At 52.2% G+C, this 17,541-nt stretch overlaps 1 protein-coding gene across 4 annotated transcripts in view; it reads left to right on the forward strand.

Moving 5' to 3' along the window:
• The window catches only part of SYNPO (synaptopodin), a 57,089-nt gene that overhangs the window by 28,097 nt on the left and 11,451 nt on the right, over positions 1-17,541 (forward strand). The window contains exon 1 of one of the 4 annotated variants that reach the window (XM_005209596.5): positions 12,862-12,945. The exons of the other annotated variants lie outside the window; for them this stretch is intronic. The gene's annotated coding sequence lies outside the window, so the exon portion shown is untranslated. Of the gene's footprint in view, positions 1-12,861; positions 12,946-17,541 lie in introns of those variants that run through there. 4 annotated transcript variants of the gene reach the window in all.

The following is a 17,541-nucleotide window of genomic DNA, read 5'->3' on the forward strand; positions in this document are numbered from 1 at the left end:
TAAAAATTTAATGTGAAGATAAAAATAACTATTACCTTTTAAATAGTATTATCATGTTTTGATCTCTGTTAAAATAGCAAGTCCTGGAGAAGACAGACACTCGCTCAAGACTCGTATCTCAGTGTATGTTACTTTTTGACGTTTAGCCAGAGACAGGTTTTTATAGTGGGAGGATGGGCACAGTATAGTGGCTAGGACCTGGATCGAACTTCAGGAATAGATACTTGAACACTCTGCCTCAGCTAACAGGCTGGTGGTCTTGGACAAATCATTTGTTCCCTTGGGGCCGCAGGCTTTGGTTCTGAGCTACTATGGAAGGGACTAGGAAGGATGGAAGGGGATTGTGAGTGGGAAAGAGCTCGACAGACACGAAAACCACTGGGCTGGCAGGAGGGGCAGCCACCAGGGTGGGGGAGGTGGGGGCAGGCTGGATGCGCCCCAGAGATAGGAGAGGGGGCTGACGTGAGACTGAATTACGTGAGGCTGCACATAATCCTCTGGAATAAAATCTCTTGGAGACTAAGTGTTTGACAGATAAAAAGCCAAAGTTCTTGGGAAATAGTTATCTTTTAGGGTTACTGTGCGCCAGAGTGTTTTAAGTTCTTTACATGTCAGCAACTCTATGAAGTAAGTACTGTTATAAGTACTATTACTATCAACAGTTTACAGATGTGAAACAGAGGCACAGAGAGGTTAAGTGAGCTTCCCAAGGTCACACAGCTGTTGACCGGCCAGGTTCAAAATCAGGCCTTTGGCCCCAAAGCCTTTGTGCTTAACTCCAGTACAGCATGCTCTCTCCTGCCTTATGGAGTGCCAGAGGCTCAGAGGGGCCAAGCCACGTGCTTGAGAACATAAGTCATTCCCCTCTGACCCTCATCATCCCTGCCCCCTAGGTGCTGGAAGGAGGAGCCTCCCTGGGTCTGGGGTTCTGAGGTGCACCCTTGAGCCAGCTCAGCCTCTTGTCTTCCCCTCTCCCCTCCTCTGGGAGCAGGTTGGGGAGGATCGAGTGCACTGGGAGTGCTGTGGGCACGGGAGGCTCTGCCAGGGCCTGACGAGCGGGCATCCTTAGTGTCGGTCGTGACGCCTGAGTGGATCCCAAAGCTGGAGCTGTAATACACCCCCCCACGGAGTCTGGCATGACTCCCATCACTGGATGGATGGGCGAAACTGAGGTCAGAGAGTCCAGGGACAGGCCCAAGGCCCCAGGCCTGAGCCTGTCACACAGGATCCCTGAGTCTCCTCTCATACTTTCCAGGCTGCTCAGGACTCGTGGGCTTCATGAGGATGTGGAACTTGGGGACCCTCCCACCGATGGCCAAGGTGGCCCCTGGTCTCAGCCAGGACGTGATTCCTGACATGGCACCTTTGAGGACGGCACATGAAGCTGGGGGATGGGGAGGGTGCTGATTAAAAAATAGACTGTCACGCGCATGAGGAACAGGCCTGCCACCGCCCAGTTCTCGCCAGTTGGCTCCCAATGCCCAGCTGCCAGGCCCCACTCAGGGCTCCTGCAGGAGGCCCCGCCTACCCCAGCACTGGCTCTGGGCCTGAGGCTGGATGCTCCCAGCCACCTCGCCTCTCCTCCTCCACCCCTGCCCCACCTCCAGGCAGATGGTGCCCTCACTGGGCCTGGGTGGGCCTGTTGGCTTTAAGCTGTGCAGTGGGTAGGGGGGGTGGAGGTCTGGCATCCCCACACACTGGCTGTGTGGCCTTGAATGCAGCCCTTTGCCACTCTGGCCTCAAACACGGAGGAGCAGTGTTACCAGCTAAAGCTCTTTCCTGCTTCCAGAGCCTTTCTCAGATTCCCCTGCTCATTTAGACCTGACCACCAGCGCTCCCCATTCAGAGAGGTGATGTGCCCTGTGAAGCCCACTCAGCTGGAGTATAGCAGGGCAGAGGGTTAGAACCACATCATCTTCCAAGTCCTAGTCCCTTACAGCTTCTCCAGGGTAAGAACAGTCACTGAGAACCACGGAGGTAGATGTGAGCACTGTTTTTATTCATTTGTTCCCTCATTCAGTCAGCAAATGTTTATTCAGCCCAACTATGGCCTAGGCCATAAGTCATGGCCATAAGACTGGAAAAGGTCGATTTTCATTCCAATCCCAAAGAAAGGCAATGCCAAAGAATATTCAAACTACTGTAGAATTGCACTCATTTCACCTGCTAGCAAGGTAATGCTCAAAATCCCTCAAGCTAGGCTTCAGCAGTATGTGAACCAAGAACTTCCAGATGTACAAGCTGGATTTAGAAGAGGCCAAAGAACTAGAGACCAAATTGCCAGCATCCATTGGATCATAGAAAAAGCAATATAATTCCAAAAAATATACCTACTTCTGTTTCATTGACTATGCTAAAGCCTTTGACTGTGTGGATCACAACAAACTGTGGAAAATTCTGAAAGAGATGGGAATGCCAGACCACCTTACCTACCTCCTGAGAAACCTGTGTGCGGGTCAAGAACAACAGAACCAGACGTGGAACAATGGACTGGCTTAAAATTGGGAAAGGAGTACGTCAAGACTGTATGTTGTCACCCTGCTCATTTAACTTATATGCAGAGTACATCATGCAAAATGTTGGACTGGATGAAGCACAAGCTGGAATCAAGATTGCTGGAAGAAATATTAATTACTTCAGATATGCAGATGATACCACTCTAATAGCAGAAAGCAAAGAGGAATTAAAGAGACTCTTCATGAAGGTGAAAGAGGAGAGTGAAAAAGCTGGTTTAAAACTCAACATTCAAAAGCTAAGATCATGGTATCCGGTCCTATCACTTCATGGCAAATAGATGGAGGGAAAGAGGAAACAGCAACAGATTTTATCTTCTTGGGCTCCAAAATCACTGTAGACGGTGACTGCAGCCATGAAATTAAGAGACATTTGCTCCTTGGAAGAAAAGCTATGACAAACCTAGACAGCATATTAAAAAGCAGAGACATCACTTTGCCAACCAAAGTCCGTATAGTCAAAGCTATGGTTTTTCCAGTAGTCACATACAGATGTGAGAGTTGTACATAAAGAAGGCTGAGCACTGAAGAACTGATGCTTTCAAACTATGGTGCTGAAGAAGACTCTTGAAAGTCCCTTGGACAGCAAGGAGATCAAACCAGTTAATCCTAAAGGAAATCAACACTGAATATTTACTGGTAGGACTGATGCTGAAGCTCCAATACTTTGGCCACCTGATGCAATGAGCCAACTCACTGGAAAAGACCCTGATGCTGGGAAGGATTGAGGGCAGGAGGAGAAGGGGGTGACAGAGGATGAGTGGTTGGATGGCATCACCAACTCCATGGACATGAGTTTGAGCAAACTCTGGGCAGTAGGTCAGGGAAGGTCAGGGAAGCCTGGCGTGCTGCAGTCCGTGGGGTCACAATGAGTGGAACATGACTTAGTGACTAAATACCAACAAAAATGGCCTAGGCATGGGGGCAGGGATACAGCAGAGAAATGACAGTCGAGGTCCCTGCCCTGAAGGGGCTCCTGACCATGGGGCAGGACAGACTGACATTAAAACAAATATTGATGGAATTACAAATCTCATGAGAATTTGGAGGAGAGGTAGAAGGTGCTGTGGGAGGAATGTGACCTCCTAGGAAAGGTGCGTCCTCCCTGAGACCTGTCAACAGACCTCAAGGAGAGGTATAACCAGAAAGGGACAACTGAGGGACATGGGGAGAGAGGGTTCTAGGGAGGAGTAGCAGCCAGTGCAAAGGCCCTGAGGTGCAAAGTGCTTGATGCCTGTCTGAGTCCTTGAAGGAAGGCCAGCATGGCTGGAGTGTAGGGAGGGCAGACACCTTGAGGGGAGCTGCAGTGCAGCCTGGAGGGGCAGTAAGGCTCGTCTTGCGGGGCCTGGAGCCAGCAAAGGGGCTTGAGGCTGAGCCTAGAAGGGAGGAGCTGTTCCTAGTGCTGGTCTTAGAGGCTGGTCTTGCCTCCTTTCTTTTCTGTTTTCCCTCCCATTCCCATCCTGACTGTGCAGCAGACCCCTGCACGCTCCCCCAACCACTTCACAGGATGACAATGCAGAGTGCTCACACCTGACCTTCCTCTGCCTGGATCTTGTTTGCATTCTAATAGTCCGTATTTTCATCCTGCCTCCCAGGAGGGTTCCAGTCCCTGTGGCCTTGAATGCAAGCTGAGGAGGGCCAGATCTTGGGCTAGAGGCTACTGTCACTCCAGCTGAATGTCTCTGTTCAGGTGGGAGCCTGTGGACCAGGAGGTTCAGCTTTTGGCTGAAGGAAGGCCTGCCGCTGGACCGAAGCCCACTGCCTGAAACTGTGGCCTGTCCCCTGTTCCACTCCAGGCACGTTCATTCAACCCCAAAGCCTTGCTAAGACCCAGCCCTAGGAGGAGTTAGGAGGCCTGCGTTGTGAGCTGAGCTCTGCTGTATGCTTTTGGGCATAATTGTATTCATTTCTGGACCTTGGTTTCTCCATCTATTTTATAGAGAAATACTTGAGTTTTCCTGCACGCAGTGTATGGCCATCATGGATGCAATATCAGCATCACCCAGAAGCTTCTTAGAAATGCAGACTCTGAGGCCCCACTCCAGACCTCCTGAATCAGAATCTGCAACTTAACCACATCCCTGAGTAATTACTATGCACATTAAAGTATGAGAATCACTGTTCTAAGTCAGTCGTTTTTAAACTTAAAAAATGTTTTAATTAAAAGCTATAGGATCTTCCTCCCTCTCCAAAGTCTTACAGATGAAATACATAAGAAGGGAACCACCCACTCTGTACTTATTCATCACATGAATGAGGGGGGGATCGTGGGGGCTGGGCCTGGGGCACGGGCTTTATTGAGACGGCATCAGAAGTGGGGAGGAAGAGGAGCAATTATGGTGGGAGAGGGTGGGTGGTGCCTGACTGCCCAGGCCAGCTCTGACCTCCAGGGTCTTCAGACTTATGGGTTTGGAAAAGTGGGCTTGAAGAAAGGACGCTTGACAGTCCAGAGTCCAGCAATGCCTTTCCCCGCTTGTCCCCATCTTGGTGTCCTACTCTGTTCCCTGAGAAATCCCTGAAAGGGTAGCCGGTGCTATTCTTAGCGTGACAGGATGGTGAGGAGAGATCGTGCTGGTGCATTATTTATGCCTCTGAGTCAACAGGATTGCATTCAGGTCTCCCAGAACACGGCCCTCCCCGGCGGCCTTCATCACTGCCCTACCAGGACCCGGGACCCAGGGCCCCTCCCCCTCTGGCCCTGACCATCCCTGCTCCATGCCTCCAGCTCCCACGCTGGGCAATGGGTCATGAAAGACAATGGCGAGCTGGGAATCAGAAAGAAGTTCGCGATATCATCTCATTTCTCACCCATTCGGCGCATATTAACCGAGCATACGGCACGTGGTAGGCGTGGGTTCCTGCCTTCCAGGAGCTCACACTTAGCCTGCGAGTTAATGGTGCTTTGTCATCGCAAGAGCCTGTGTGCCAGGCCAGATGCTGCAAACTTCACATGGAAGATCTTACCTTCCCAATCACCCGGCAGGATAGGAATTATGAGACCCCTACACCAAGGAGGAAACTGAGGCTTAGCATATACCAGGTAGTGGTTGCTCAGCTGGGATCTGAACTCAGGTTGGCTGGAGCAGAAAGACCATTCCAGATCAAATGGTAGCATTGAGCATCAGGGCTTTGGGAAACCCCTGCATTACCTGGTGAGAAGGGCATTTCTGGCTGAGGTTGTCCCATTGTCAGTGAATCCTGAGCGACAGGAGAAGCACCTGGAGTGAAAGGATTGTGTTTGCTGTGTACACAATACCCACTGTGGGCTAGAAGGCAACGCCTTATGGGATGAGGTGACAAGGCCCCAAGGCGGCACATCTCAGAGGAGCTAAGCCAAGGACCCTGGCTGGGAGCCAAAGACCTGTGTTCTGTGAGATTCCAAACTTTCTCTGCCTCAGTTTTCTGGTCTGTAAAATAGCATCACAATCTCTGCTCTACTTCTTTCTCTGCCGATGTGAAGCTGCTAGGAAAGCTATAAAAGTGTGCACATATTCAATGATAATTACTGCATAGAATTATTTATATAAATATATTTTCTTAAATGTATTTTCTGTTGACATGGGGTCTATTTGCCAGACTCTGTTCCAAGAATTTTCCTATTTGTTAATTTACTTAAAAACATGTTTATAAAATCAGGAGCTCTAGGGACTTCCCTAGTAGTCCACTGATTAAGACTTCACACTGCCACTGAAGGGGGTTCGGGTTCAATCCCTGGTTGGGAAATTAAGATCCCTCATGCCACAGCCAAATTTTTTCTTTAATTAAAAAATAAGATAAAATCATTGCTCTAAAGCCCATTGAGTCCCCAACCTGGCAGTACTTCAGAACCCCTCAGGGAGACTGTTAGCATGAATATTCTGTGGTCCTGGCTCTGGGGCACAGCCCAGGAATCAGCATTTTGGACACACACACCCCCCACCCCAAGAAATTCTGCAGCACCTGTAGGTTTCTGATCTGGGCCAGAGAGGTGAAGGGACTTGCCTGAGGCTTCACAGTGAGTTGGAGACCAGATAGAGACTAAAACCGAGGCCTGAAGTTCCTGGTCTGGCCCTTCCTCCTACTCATCAGCTGCCCCTGAGCACCTTAAAGGGATGAAGCCAGGGATGCAGATGACTTTGATGAGCAATGATGCCAGAGCTGCTGGTACCGTTTACAATGCTGTGCTAGGCATTTTACATGGCTTTTCCATTTAATTGCTGAAGGGATATAAAGGGGGACATTTTCCACAGCAACACGATCCCTTAGGACATTTGAGCATCATGTGGCCGATTTTAATGTTGACCTGGAAATGGGAAACCATGACTGAGATGCAGAGATGCGGAGGAGGGAATTTGAAACCACACATCAGGTCATGTGCCCTCCAGACAAAGGTGGTCTGGTGACCTCGTTACCTGGAGACAGGGCAGGCTGGCAAGAGGGAGACACATGTGTCCGCCCACAGGGTGTGTACCTGTTGTGTCTGTGTCGATCTGTCACCTGAGTGCCTGTGTGTCTCCACGTCATGTGTATGGTTGTTCTGTGTGCACACATTGGTGTGTAGGCTCTGCCACCTCTGTGGGTGCACGTGTGTGTGGAGGAGGATATGCTGTTGCCGGCTAGGCTCTCGCCAGCATTAAGGAGGTATTGAGAACGTGAGTGTTGCAGGGTGTGTGTGTGCGTGTGTGCACGCAAATAGTTGCAATGCAGGGGGGTCCCCGAGACCCTGCAGGGCAGAGGTAGAAAGGCCACTTGAGAAAATGTTTTCCTTATTCATGTCCCACCTCCACATTTCATGCACCATCCTCAAACCTGCAGGGTGTGAGCCTGCCTCCGGACCTTAGCCCTAGCAGTTCCCTCTGCCTGGTCTCCCCTGACATGCACAAGCCTCACTCCCTTACCTTCTTCGCTTCTTCGCTCAGACGTGACTCCCAGTGACGTCCACTTCGATTACCTTATGTACCTTTGCACACCACTCCCCACCCCATGCCATCTGTGTATCTCCTTCTCCTGCTTTATTCTTCTCTATAGAATTTACCATGTGACTTAGTTGTACAGTTACTCATACGTTTATTATTTGGCTCCCCTGCTAGAATGCAAGCAGGGATTTGTCTATTTCTCTTCATAGCTATGAACAGTGCCTGACCCTTAGCTGGTGAGCAATAAATATCAGTTGAATGAATGAGTTCATGCACCACCTGTACTTACTTGTTTCCTTTAAATTGTCTAACTTTTGTTACTGAGATATCCACTTTTACCTCCCCCTAAGTACTCTTGCCTGGAAAATCCCATGGGCGGAGGAGTCTAGTAGGCTGCAGTCCATGGGGTCATGAAGAGTTGGACATGAACGAGCGACTTCACTTTCACTTCTCACTTTCATGCATTGGAGAAGGAAATGGCAACCCACTCCAGTGTTCTTGCCTGGAGAATCCCAGGGATGGGGAGCCTGGTAGGCTGCCATCTATGGGGTCGCACAGAGTCGGACACGACTGAAGCGACTTAGCAGCAGCAGCAGCAAGCAGTAATATACCTTTGATGTGTTTATTATACTCCTTTTCCAATATACGCGTGAAATTTACATAACTAGTAAGATGTTAAGTATCAGTTCAGTTCAGTCGCTCAGTCGTGTCCGACTCTTTGCGAACCCATGAATTGCAGCATGTCAGGCCTCCCTGTCCATCACCAACTCCCGGAGTTCACTCAGACTCACGTCCATCGAGTCAGTGATGCCATCCAGCCATCTCATCCTCTGTTGTCCCCTTCTCTTCCTGCCCCCAATCCCTCCCAGCATCAGAGTCTTTTCCAGTGAGTCAACTCTTCGCATGAGGTGGCCAAAGTACTGGAGTTTCAGCTTTAGCATCATTCCTTCCAAAGAAATCTCAGGGCTGATCTCCTTGCAGTCCAAGGGACTCTCAAGAGTCTTCTCCAACACCACAGTTCAAAAGCATCAATTCTTCGGCACTCAGCCTTCTTCACAGTCCAACTCTCACATCCATACATGACCACTGGAAAAACCATAGCCTTGACTAGACGGACCTTTGTTGGCAAAGTAACGTCTCTGCTTTTCGATATGCTATCTAGGTTGGTCATAACTTTTCCTTTTGCTCCCACTCAAGGTATGGAGGTGCCACACTCTGGGGATCACTGCTTTCCCAGTGAAGGGGGTAACTTCACTGGGAATCAGAGAAGTCTGATGTCTTCTCTGAAACGCATGGACAAAATGAAGCTCAAAGAAGATCAGGAACTAGTCCAACATCTAGTCCATACTGTGACAGAACAGACACTAGAACCAAATTTTCTGATCTCCAGTCTGCTTTCCTTTTGCAGTGTGAAGGACAAGGGGAGGGTGGGGCTGGATGGTTCAGCCTCTCCTCTGGCTGGAGGGGAGCCAGATACACCCAGTAACTGGCGAATGGCATGGGAGGAATTGGTAGCCTTCTGCCCACTCAGGGCTGCAGGACTACATACTGAGTGGTGGGAGCTTCGACCACACCTTCCCTCCCAGGAGTCTTGGGTCTGGGGGCCACTCCAAGGGGGCCTGGGCACTCAAATCCAGCAAGAAACAGACCTGGGATTCAAACCTGATTCTCCCCTGCCACAGCATGTTAGCTAGAGGTTGACACTAGAGCACCTTTGCTGAGAGGATGCTGGAGTGGGAGGGGTGTCAGGGGGAGGGAAAGGTTGCACTGTGCCTGATTGTGAACAGAAGAGGGAGACCAGACCCAGAGATAGCTGGAAGGGGGAAGGAGACATCCAGCAGCCTAGCCTGGGAGAATTATACAGAGGTAGGTTTGTGCAAAGGCTGAATTTAAATCCCCCTCAGGTATGCACAGTGTTTTATGCTATAGAAATAATTTCTGCATTTCATTTGCTCAGCAGTGACTCTGCAAAGCAGATATAATCAGCTCTAGTTTCCTAATAAGGAAGCTGAGACCCAGAGGTGAAGTGACGTACTAAAGGCAACCCTCACAGGATGCTCTGTTGAGCAGGACATGGGAAGGGAACAGGCTGCACCTCTGGTTGGATTTGGTAAAGGAGGGCTGTCTAAGGGAGGGCGGGCAGGCTGAATAGATACAGCAGTGAGAGGGTAGACCACTTAAGATTCCCAGCGCCTTCCTCAGCAGATATGAGTGAACCTGAGACCAAAAGTGAGTTGACAGGGCTAGGGGAGCTGCAGAAAGGCGAGCTGTCTACCCCAGGCCTGCAGTGAGGATGCCTCCTAGGGAGAGGCAGCAGCGTGCCCACCCTCGTCCCCAGGACAGGCTCTGCTCTACAGGGCGGGCAGGGCAGCAAGCTGGGACTGCTGCGTGCTGGGGCCGTCATTATCATTCCTCCAGGGTTTTTTCTCCTCCTTATTTATTTTTCTGTGAGGAAGGAATGTGGGGAATTTACCACAGGGTGCTGGCCTTGCTTTCGGCAGTGCGGCGGCCTCCTCTATGAGAGGGAAGCAGCACAGACAGATGGCTGGGGAGGTGGAGGCGGAGGAGGGTCCCGGCTGAATCTGTGGCCCCAGCAGTGGGGCGGTTATGTAACCCACCCGGAGGCCCAGGGAAGATACCATGGTGCTTCTGGGCTCTGAGCATGAGCCTGCTCATGTACATAGCTCCCTGGAGCTCAACCTGGACCATCCCAGTCACCATCAGCCTCTGGGCAAGCCTAATGAGTGGGGTGTATCCCCCCGTCAGAGGTGCTTTCCTCTCCAGCTGTCTTGACTTGGGTTATGAGTAGAGGTGGGGTAGGGGAGTCAGGTGGGGATTGTCTTGAGCTTTCCAGCCTCCATAAGGCTGCTCCATTGCTTGGAATGCTTCCACAACTCAATCTTTTCAGAAGGAGGGCATATGCCACTTCCTCCAGGAAGACTTCCCAGGTTGCTTCATCCTCATTCATCTCTCTTTTAGGCTCTATGTTCTCCTGGCACTCAATGGAATATTTTGCCTCTTGGATCTAACACTGCCATTTGAGTTTCATCTCCCTTTTCACCTACGGGCTTGTTACTACCTTTCTCTTTCCTTTCCCTGCTTCCTCCAGAAACCACTCTCTAGATCTGGGATCTAGGATCTCAAGGAATCTGAGACCTAGACAAATCTAGAATTCGTCTCCTGGGATGCCTGGTGGAGTAAAATGGGAGGTGGATTTGGATTGTGGGAGCCCTCCTGGGTGATGACCTCTGCTGAGTCTGGAGAGGATGGGAACAGCTATGGCTACAGGCTGCCACAGAACCAAGAGGAAAGGCTATATTTGGGCTTTCCAGTGGCATCAGTGGTAAAGAACCCTCCCACCAATGCAGGCAGATGCGAGATGTGGGTTCGATCCCTGGGTTGGGAAGATCCCTTGGAAGAGCGCATGGCGACCCACTCCAGTATTCTTGCCTGGAGAATCCATGGACAGAGGTGCCTGGAGGGCTACAGTCCATGGGGTCACACAGAGTTGGACATGACTGAAGCGACTTGGTACACCTGGGCTGGGTACTGGGGACCCTGAGATAGACTGGACCCCGCTCTACTCGTGGGAGAGGCACAGGTTGGGGGAAATTCTCTCTCCTCTGCCCTCGCTCACCACTTGTTTGTCTCCTGGATCAAGTGTTTTCTCTGGAAATGTAGGGTGCTGTAGTCCTTTCTGTACACTCAAGGCTCCCTGAGCAGAGAAGATGGAGGCTGCTGAAAGGAGAGGGCTTGGGGGTGGGAGCAGGCCTGGTTCAGCAGGGCTCGACTGGGAGGGGGAGCCTGGGTCTGAGCTTGGCTCCCTGGGAACCAACCCTTTCCAGTTTGCTGTGCATCTGGGGCTGAGCTTGCCTCTACTAGCTAGTAGAGTAGGTGGAAGAAGGTGATGGCTCCTGGCCTTCAGCAGAGGAGGACCGCACAGCATCAGCCAGCAGTGATTAGTGCCTGTGGACTACAGGGTTAGCTGCTCACCAAGGCCCATGCCAATCTGACCTGGGGGCCCTTGACTTGGCCCACCCATCCTGTGCTGCCTGATCCCAACCCCCTGCCAGCAGGAGATACAGGAGCTGGACCAGTCCCAGCCTCCTTCTCTTTGGGCCGTGGTTCCTTGGCTTTCTCAGTCTGTTTCCTCTAAACCCCGTCCTCTTGGAGGCCCCTGGGCCAGGTGGAGCAGGGCAGGAGCATTGATCTAGGAGTCTGAATGGGTTGATGGGAGCTTCCTGGAGGAAGCAGCAATTGGGCTGGGCCTGGGACAGTAGGTGGGGAGACTGTGCTTTGTGGGCAGAGCTCTTAAGAAGGAGGGGCCCGGGCGTGGAATCAGTCCGCCTCCCAGCTCCAGCTCCACTCTGCCTGTCTCTGGCTGGATGGGAGACCTGGGGTGAGTTTGCCGATTCTCTGGTCTTGTTTTGTTCATCCCTAGAACAGCAGTAAGGGGGCCTCCTTTATGAGTTGCCGTGAGGATTCAACGAGAGCACACAGGCTACACCTTTGGCTTGGCAGTGTCTGGAGCAACTCCCTTGGCTGTGGCATCCTCATCGACTTCATCATTTCGGCAAGCCCCCAGGAAAGGTGCAGGGGACAAGGCAGAAGCAGTTGAGACCCTTGCCCCTAGGCTCTTGCGCTCTCTGGGGGAAATCAGACGCAGACCCTGACTGCTGCAAAGCAAGACGTTGGGAGGAGGCAGCACGGCCCATGTGATGGGTCGTGGGCTGGTGCTGGGCAACCCTAGGTTTGAATCCCACCTCTGCCTCTGACTAGCCATGCCACGTTAAGCAAGTCACTTCACCCCTCCGAGTCCATTTCTTCTCTAATGCAGAGCTGAGGGGACCACTGTCCTCCTGGCTGCTGTAAATGAAGGAAAGGCCTGGCATGGGGCATGTGGTGAGCATGCCCTGGAGGAGAACTCTCACTCAAACGAATAATATGCAAAGTGATGAGGTTGTTAAGTGGTGCAGATAAAACCTGGATGATCTGAGGACTGAACCTATAGAAAGGACAGGAGACAGAGCAGTGTTCTGGGTGGAGGGGTCTGTGCAGACCCATAGCAGAGGCTGGAACTCACAGGGCAGGTGAGGGAAACACGCGCCTTTGGGCCCCCTGTGACCCTTGCTGAGGATGCAGGGAGCAGTGAGCAAGCTCTCGGGCAAGCCCTGACTGCCAGGATGAGGCCTGGCTGCTTGACGCCCCACGTCCTGGAGAGGAGAGAGGCCCGACACAAGTGGAGTCAGGAGGGAGAAAGATGAATCTGGCAGCTTGGGGCGGGTAGATTGGCGGGGGAGAGACTGGAGGCGGAGAGGCCATTTAAAAGGCTGTTGCAAAATCGGTTTTCCTGATAAAGAGCTAGGCTGAGTCATCTGTGGAGGAGAGAAGTCAGATCCAGCTCCTCTGCGTTGCCGTCGATGCAGGATTTTCCTCTCTGTCAGCTAGTTGATGGGCTGCCTTTCCAGAAGGCTTTCAGAACCAAGGCCGGCTCGGCATCCAGGGGGGCGCAGGACAGCAGGGAGGACCCTGCCAGAGTGAGTAAAGCGAGTCTCGGTGGTTTGGGGTGTGTGACTCAGGGCATAGGGCATCCTTCTCTGGTCTCAGGTCCCCCCGGGGCATTAAGGGAGAGGCATGCAATGACTTCTGCCAGCCTGTTGATGGCAAGGCTGGAGCTAGGTCTGGGGCTCTCCACTTTCATTCCTATCATCTCCCATCTGGCAGTCCTTCTCACCTTAGTATGAATTATTCGCCTCTGAGAAGAGACCTGGCAGTCTGCCGGGACTCAGTCAGGTTGTGCTCACCAGGACTTTGGCGTGGATGGAGAACTCCCCAGGGAAAGGAGCCTGTGTCATTTCCTCCTTTCAGTAGGGAGGATGTGGGGCAGGGGCTGGCAAGGTAGCCAGGCCATTACTCAGGCCCAGTTCATCTTCCTGCCCCCAGCTGAGGCTGAAGTTGTGCAGCGGCCAGCCATTGGTTCTTTCCTGACCCCACAGGGGGGCAGTTTACCCAGCCTGTTTACCTGTCCCATTGCCAAGACTTCCAGGCAGCCACAATGGGCTGTCTCCAGCCAGTCTCCCTTCCTACCTCTGGCTTCCCGACCCTCTCCACCCTGCTTGGGGCCCAGGCACTCCCATTGACGGCAGCCGTGTGAAGAAGCATTTCCTTGAATTCTCTCCCTGTCCTGACCTTCTGCTCTGGCCTCCGTTCACCTGCCCCGCCTCCCTCCTTTGGATCCTCGGTCAAGAGGCCTGATGGTCAGCAGAACAGACAGCTGCCAACAGAAGTGATGGGGTGAGAGAAAGGGCTTATCGCCGCCTGGGCACAGCTCGAATTCAGGTCTCCTGACTCCCCACAGTGCTCTTTCCACTCCACTAGTTTTTTATGTCCTAACAGTCATTTCCCCCTTAGTAACAATGAGTTTATCAGCTCTTCTCTTGAGACGAAGAAGGGGAAGAAAGCATCAGCCACTTTAGGCAGCTGCATATGCAGAGGAGAGAACATCATGGTGGGTGCCGACTGTCAGATGTGGGAACAGAGGGGCCCGCAGATCAGCATCGGAGAGCACTAGAGCCTCTATCCATTCCCCTCCCACCAGAGTCAGGGTCCGGAAGGCAAGGTGGTTAAGAAATGAGATTCAGCAACCAGGCTTGGGAGTTTTGAATCCCAGCTCTGCTATTTACAAGTCATATGACCCTGGGCAGGTTTCTCTGAGCTCTAGTTTCATTTGCAAACTGGGAAGAATAACAGTACTTATTCCTCGTGATTGTTGGGCGGATCGAAGGAGATGATGGGCATAAAGTGCATGGCGCAGCACATTACAGTGGGCTGCTGAGGGCTCAGTCATTGCAGCAGCCACTGCGAGCTTCACTCTAGGGGTGTACTCAGGGCTTCTTATTCCCCTTCCCCACTTAGGGATTCAACCCTGTCAGACCCAGGTCTCCTGACCCTGGGGCAGCTCTGCCCTCATCCCTGCATCTCCAGAAGGGTCGGTCTTTCAAGGATCACCACTGAAGAGGCTGGGAGAAGAGGGGGGTGTTACGGCTTTTACGGGTGCAAGAAGACTGGGGGCTCAACAAGGGGACTACCCGCTGTGGGCCACAGCCATCTCTTGTGTCTCTGACACTGGGGACCACAATCTTGAACCCAGCTGGCTGGGGCATCACCAGGGGTGGCAGTTCCCTAGTCTGGGGAATTTGGGGTGGAGCTGCCGCCCCTGATGCCCTGCAGTGGGGGGACCTGAGGTGCCTGTAGTTGGCCCAGCCCCCCATTCTCTCAGCTTTGTTTGTGCAGGGTGGCAAAAGTCGTCTGGATTGCTGGCTGGGCCTGGTCCAAGCCTCCTGCCAAATTCCTTTTCCATGGAGTCACTGCGGGCTTGGATGGGGGTACGGGAGCTCCCTCGGAGGCAGGGCTGTCTCACCCCCTGGCCTTTTCTGCTGGGTTCCTCTGGTCTGGGAACAGTAGTGGGGGGAAGGGTTCCAGGCTGGCTGGAGGTCAGCAGACCAGGTCCTGGCCCATGGCCTTCTCTCTGACCCTCTCCCTCTCTAAAGCCTCCCAGGCCAGCTTCTCCCTGAGGGCCCTTCATGCTCTGACACTGGAGCATTTTCTAGCCCTGTGACCCTGAGAACCAGCCTTGGGATAGGACTGAAACAGAGAAGCGAAGAGAAAAACAAAACAGAAGCACAGAGGCTTTGGAAGGTCTGAATTATACACACACTGAGGCCCTGTCTAGGAGCTTGGCACTGTGGAAACTGCTGGCTGGAAAGCCTGGTGCTCCCTAGAGTCCTGAGAGCCAGGGGTGAGCCCAGCCCGCCCCTGCTTTCCGGCTCTGTGACCTTGGGCATTATCTCTGAGCCTTGGTTTTCTCGTCACTAAAAAGTGAATCATAGGGGCTTCCCTGGTGGCTCAGTGGTAAAGAATCTGCCTGCCAGTGTAGGAGACACAGGTTTGATCCCTGATCTGGGAAGATCCCACATGCCGAGGAGCAACTGAGCTCATGTGCTACAACTGCCGAGTCTGTGCTCTAGAGCCTGGGAGCCGCAACTGCTGAGCCCAAATGCCACAGCTGGAGAGTAGCCCCCACTCCCCACAACTAGAGAAAACACACATAGCAACAAAGATTCAGCACAGCCAAAAATAAATAAAAAGGTTTTGTTTTTTTTAAGTGAATGATAGTAATTTGTGCTTCATAGAATCGTTTCAGAAATTAAATAAGATAGTATGTGTGAAGTCCATGTCTGGGTACACAGTAAGAGCCCAATCAGTATGCGCTACGATGGCTGCAGCTGTGTCATAAGAGCTGCTGGTGGGCCCAGGGATGTTTACCCTTACTGTGCCCTGTGGGATGGGACTTGTGGCTGAAGTCTCTGCAGGGCTGTAAGTTGGAAAGAGAAAGCTCTTTATCTGTGTGGCGGTGGGGGGCAGAGTCATGTCAAGAGGTGGGAGTTAACATAAGGAGTGACTTTAGAGCTGAAGAATATTAATTAGTAGAAGGCACATCCTTAGGTTAGTGAGCACCCTGCCAGTTGAGTGTGTAAGGTTTAGACACTCAGGGACGTGGTTTCAGGGGTGCAGGAATTGTGTGGGGCGGTGGACACGGTGACAGCCATCCCTGAGATTCTGAGGTTCTGTGACTTGGGGCAGTGATCCCTGCCTGCCGATCACTCTGGAATCCCCTGCTGTGTGACCATTAGAGAGTCATATCCCCTCAGGACTATGATCTGTGGAATGAATCTCTTTTGCTAGAAGCAGCTCTGACCCCTTCCAGGGAGTCACGTGGGGTCACCAACTGCCAGCTCCATTCCAGGGAAGCATGAGGCCTCTGTCCTGTCTACTTGGGCTGAAAGGCAATGACCTCCCTGGCATCTGTGACCTCATCATAGCTTCCAATCCCTAATGTCAGTGCTTTTATTGCCTTCTTCTCAATTAAGGGAACTGTCTCCGAGAGGAGCAGTCACTTGCTAAGGTCACACAGCTAGCAAATAGCAGAGCCTGGATTTGGCCCGGGAGGCCTGGTTTCTAAGCAGAGCAGAGGAGAGGGACATGGCATGAGCTGAGCAACTCCTCCTGTGTGGCTGGCCTGCCCCTACCTAAGTTCCCCCCCGGGAAGCAGCCTGGCTCAACCTTCAAAGCTGTCATCTTTTTTCGATGGGGTGATCTAGGCAGGAGAGGAGCCCTACCACGAGCAAAACAGGTATCAGGGGCACATGGGGCAGGCTGTGTTATAGCTGTTCTGCACAGGTGGGCACAGGTGTATATGGTAGGGAGCCAGGTGGTGATGGGAGGAGGGAAGGAGGAGGCTGGGGCCAGAGAGCCTGTGGCCGCTTGAACTGGCTGTTGGCAGTCATTGTGCTCTGTGTGTGCCTCCCCTGGAGTGAGCTCCACCTTGAGTCATCTCCAGACCTTGATTTCTTCATCTATAAAATGGGGCTGATAGTGAAAAAGCTCCTTTGTAAGGGCCCTTCCAGCTCTGAGAGTCCATGAATTCTGAGCCTTGCTGGCAAGATGCCTAGGAAAACTGTCCTGGGAGACCCACTCAGCATGTCACGGCCAGTGCTAATAAGGGCAAGGTAGGAGGGAGGGCCAGGTCAGATTCCTCAAGAACTAATTAGCTTCCTCAGTGGGGAGGGGTGACAAAGGGAGCAACTTTCCCAGCCGCCGACTGAGCTGCTAGCCCTGGCCAGAGCCTGTGCCATCCATCTGTGCACGGGGCCATTTGTTCACGTGTCCATTTCTTCATTCCTTACTCAAGAAACACAAAGTGAACACTGACTTTGTGCCAGCTGGGCACTGGCAATAGAAAGAGGAATGGTGGCCTGTGGTGAATTTACAGATTACTAGGGCCTGACCCCACCTGATCCCTGACCTCAGGCCCCAGACTGAACCCTGACTTCCACCGACTCTGTCCCCTGTAATTCCCAAAAGGGACCTCTGGGACAAGCAGGCGGCTTGAGCCTGTGCTGTGGCCCACACAGAGCTGGTTCTGACTTGAGCCTTGCCACCCTTTGCTGTGTGATCTTGGGTGAGTTACTTACAAGTCTCTGGACCTCATTTTCCATTTCTGTAAAATAGGGGTTTCTAGGGTTCTTGTGAGGATAAGATGAGGTAATGTGCTGTTCTAGTATAGTCACTGC

Source organism: Bos taurus, chromosome 7 (assembly GCF_002263795.3).
Source record: "Bos taurus isolate L1 Dominette 01449 registration number 42190680 breed Hereford chromosome 7, ARS-UCD2.0, whole genome shotgun sequence".
Classification (NCBI taxonomy): Eukaryota; Metazoa; Chordata; class Mammalia; order Artiodactyla; family Bovidae; genus Bos; species Bos taurus.